The sequence below is a fragment of the Squalius cephalus genome, assembly GCF_949319135.1.
Source record: "Squalius cephalus genome assembly, chromosome: 8".
NCBI classification, from domain to species: domain Eukaryota; kingdom Metazoa; phylum Chordata; class Actinopteri; order Cypriniformes; family Leuciscidae; genus Squalius; species Squalius cephalus.
This window is the reverse complement of record NC_137129.1, coordinates 855289-860288: the sequence shown is the minus strand read 5'-3', so window position 1 is coordinate 860288 and position 5000 is coordinate 855289.

Genomic DNA, 5000 nt, shown 5'->3' with positions numbered 1-5000 from the left:
TGGACAGAGCTAACTAACAACTTCGAATGAAACTTTTGCGGTATCCGATTATAGATAAACATCAACCACGTCTGTTGACATTTCGCCATCAATACGCCTGTGTTCCTGTGGGCGGAGGTTACGGTTCTAGTGACATCACTAAAGAAGGAAGTAGAGGGGTGTAGTCCAATCCAGCCGTTTTTTGTAGTCAACTTCTGTTAAATAAAATATCTCGCTTGGCATTGAACTTTGAGCTTTATAATTTTACAGATATTATTTATACTCTAACAACAACATTACACACTAACTAAAGTTTGAAACATGGGATCACATAGAACGGGACCTTTAAAGTCGCCTGTGTGTGTGTGTGTGTGTGTGTGTGTGTGTGTGTGTGTGTGTGTGTGTGTGTGTGTGTGTGTGTGTGTATGTGTGTCTCTCTCTGTGGTGTGTGTGTGTATGTCTCTCTCTGTGGTGTGTGTGTGTGTGTGTTTGTATCCTCCGATGACACTGCGGAGTGACACACACACATCTGTTCATGAATCCGGACGGGTGGAGCTGAAGTGCGTCTCTACATGAATCTCGTGTTCACACACAGGTCTATCAGTGTGTGTTCCTGAGGTTATCATGTACAGCGCAAACTAAAACTGACATTTAGTTCTTCTACATCTCTCACACAAAACCTTGAGAGAATCAGTGACTCTGGCAGGGAATCATGGGAAATCAGTGTGTTATCACTCACAGCACGTGTTCTTGCGTTCTTGCGTTCAGTGTTGCATGTGTAAGCATGACTCAAAAATGAGTTTGGTGATCAATCCACTACCAGACTGGAGATTAAATGGATTGTGCAACAAACTATAATTGTTGAGACACATTCAGCATGCTTATTTTAATATTTTATAATAATATTAATATTAATCTGAATAATAATATAAATGTATTTATTTAAATTAAATTGGTAAAAATTGGGATTTAAAATGCTTGAAAAAATTACAGGTTTGCTGTGCTTATGCTTAATAAGAATTATTATTATTATTAAATATTCAAATAAGAAATATCACTGTTGTTATTTTCTCTGTAAAATACATAGTTATTTTTACAGTTGAACTATAAAATTACAATATGTGTTCTGTGCAAACACATTCAAAGTGATGTGTTCCACAGAAAAAAAGAAAGTTTACAGTTTTATACAGTTTTGAAAGTGATGACAGAATTCCCATTTTTATGGCTGAACTTTTCCTTTAAATCCTGATTGCGTCCCTCTCTGGTGTGTAGAGGTCTAACAGCAGATGTCACACTGACTGTAAACGAAAAAAAATCCATTAAATTTACGGTAAAAAACGGCAGCTGTGCCAGAAATCTACCGTAAAAAATATGGTGGCAACATTTTAGGATTTACAGACTTGACTTAAATTTACAGTAAAAAAACACATTTCATTATCTGATATAATGTTAATTTACCGACCTATTGAAGTACTAATATCTGCTTTTTACAATTGTAACACACTGACAACCACCAATCACAGTGGAGATGAGAGTCACATGATCAATCAAAGCTCATCACAAGGAGATTTTCCTCAAAAAAAGTTACTATTAATATACAGAAGCTGCACAGTGTCACTCACACACACACTAAACACCGTCATCGTAACACAGACGAAATTTAAAAAATGCAATAAACATTTATTTAACAACATTAAATGTAACATAAACCCCTAATGTACATAACTGATTAGAAAAACTATGAAGAAACAGTATATTCAACAAAAATACATCAAATGTGAAGTGTCACGTAGGGAAATGTGGGAATGTTTAACGTTAAATTTAAAACGTTATTTTACTGTAAAATGACATTAAAAGTACGGTTAGATCTATCACAGTTATTCACCGTATATATAGTACTGAAACTTTCTGTTAATCAATGAACAGTTTTTCACTGTAGCATTTTTACGGTCTTTTACCGTTAAAATCACGATGATTTTTGTAATGTTAGCAGCGGATATATGTCAGTGTCAGTGTGATGTCGTAGCGTCTTTAGGAAGTACGGCTAATCGTGGATGGTCCAACATTACCATGTGATCAGTGTGTGTGTGTGTGTGTGTGTGTGTGTGTGTGTGTGTGTGTCTGTGTGTGTGTGTGTGTGTGTGAGAGAGTGAGAGAGTGTGAGAGACGCGCGTGATGGAGAACGGAGCAGTGCTAAAAGACTTCCATTAGTCCCACTTTCCCATGAGGAGGGTTTGGGATAATTACCAATTAGAGCAGCCGTCAGTGTGTGTGTGTGTGTGTGTGTGTGTGTGAGTCTGGTTACAGCCGTATAGGTCTGTGTGTTAAATATGGAAAAGACTTTAATCTAATGCTTGAGTCGCTCTCTGCAATTGCTTGTCAGTTTTGTCAGCTAATTATAAAGCCTCATTGTGAGCTGGTTTGTCCTTCTGTAACTCTCAATCCCACTCCTGTCCCGGATGAAGACTTTTATCCGCTCAGCACAGTGTGTGTGTAAAGGGTGTGTGTGTTCTCGGTCCCTCAACATCATGTTGCTCTTCTGTTGTTAAACGCACTGCGGTTCAATAGAGGCAAAGAATCATTCAGGGCCGAATGTCTTCCTGACTTCTAAACGTCTTTGGATGAACCTTCTCAACTGAACATCACGGCTGAAGTCGCACTGAATAAGGGCCAATTCAAACAACATTTTTGATAAAAAAATCAAAATCGAGCAACTTCATTCCTTCACGAAGCCCTTAGCGAAGCGTTCGCACTGGCGCGATTCTGGGATTTCATTTTAGGACGGGTCTAATTCTCACTATTAACTAGTTGCTTATTAAAACCCTTTCATGCAACAGTGGATCTGATTTCTGTAACCTACTAGTATATGTTCTATTTTTGCAAAAATGTTATGAATTGTCTTATATTGTAATAAAACAGACATTTAACAAATATATCAACATAAATAACCATTCAAAATGACATTTTACGGCATTAAATGCAACTGTACACATACATATCGAGACAAATGTATGTTAGATTTTAGATGCTGATATATAACTGAGATTATTCAATATGAAGGAAGATAAGGATGAAAATATAATAAGTTGTTACAATCAGCAGTGAATGTTTTCCATGATTTGCCAGTATTGCTACTGGGTTTCCGCATATATGTAACTACCGTTATAGTTCCTAATATATGTGTTTTATTGTTATTATATTATAATATTATTGTTTTTAATAACTGAGCTGATATACATGACATAACATGCCATAATAACAACACAATGTTCCATATTGTCATCTGTGGCTTTATGTCCCATTTTTTTCTTTTTTCCTAAATTTTCCAAAATTTTCTTATACACATTAATTTACTGAAGGCTACCAGGAAAGCTAGGTAACTAAGTTTATTAAATTCATTCACTATATTCATAATTAATCTTGTGCCTAATATGATGAAAACGGCTTTGTTAATGTTTCTTGTCCCCTCACAATGACAGTAAACTATTTATTACATTAGATGAATCATGTAAAATTGGCCTATTTTCAATTGAATATGGCAAAATTAGTTTATTAGTTTGCCTGATTATTTTTGTCATTAGTTTAACATTTATGACCTAAAACGACTGAAAATAAAGTGCATTCGCTCTATAGTGTGTTTGAAACGTTCAGACTTCTGCTCGCCTTCCACTGGATTTCACCATACGGATATGGTTTTATAAAGTATTGTTTTGTTTGTATTATCTTAAAGGGTATTAAACCGAATTAATTGGAATTTAAGATGCAATGAGGCAGTGTTTGACAAAAATAAATAAAATGTTTGTCAAACACTGCCTCATTGCATCTTAAATTCCAATTAATTCGGTTTAATACCCTTTAAGATAATATAAATCTTCATTCTTGATGTGTATCCTAGCAGACATAGTCTGTTCTGCTGTAAGTGAACTGATACGCTGGAGAAAGACAGTGTGTGTGTAACAGTGTAGTGGATCAGTGCATTAGTCTTAAAGGCACAGCAGCCTAATATTCCTGTCGGTGTTTTCAATGTTAATCAAACAACAAAAGACAAGGAAATCACTCACAGCTCTGGACTGAAAGCTTTTGTAACTTTAATAAGGATTCATCTTTAATTTATACAGTCAAATATGCAATGTTATTTTACATTTGATTACTTTATTCAATTTCTGTACCTGAAAACTAATTTTAGACCTGAAAAACCTGAAGAGCACTGTTTATTTTATTAATGTCTTTGCTCTATTGTATTTATTCATGCTGTTGCTTTTAGTTTGATTATTTGTTCTTATTTTCTTTATTTTTATTTGACAGTAGTCCTTTTTTCCCTGAACACAGCACACACTGAACCGAAACCATGAACCTAAAACCGTGATCCAAACCGAACCGTGAGTGATTTGATCCTTCGCTCCCCTAGTATCGATTCTGAAAGATAAGACGACAAACGGACACCCTTCGGCCTCATGATCTCGGCCAGAGTAAGTCCACAAGACCTTAAAGGATTAGTTCACTTTCAAAAAAAAATTTGCTGATAATTCACTCTCCCCGATGTCATCCAAGATATCCATGTCTTTCTTTCTTCAGTCGAAAATAAATGAAGGCTTTTGAGGAAAACATTCTAGGATTTTTCTATACAGAATGGACTTCAATGGCAACCAACTATTCCAATGTTCAAAGAAGGTTCAGATGTCCGTCTCAATGCAGCTTCTCGATCCCAGTCGAGAAATAAGGGTCTTATCCAGCGAAACCATCGGCCATTTTCTAAAAAAAAAATATATATATATATATATACTTTTTAACCACAAATGCCCGTCATGTCCATCTCTGAGATGTGCCACGTATTACATCATCACGTTGGAAAGGTCAAGCTGTAACTGTCACCAGCTGGAGTGCCCTTGAGAGCCACCAGAGGGCACTCCACACCAGACTATTATCACTCCCTCACAAACTACATTTCCCAGAACTCACTGCCCGGACTCATCATCACTGATTGCATTCACCTGTGTCTCATCACCCTGTTAGTCTCAGCC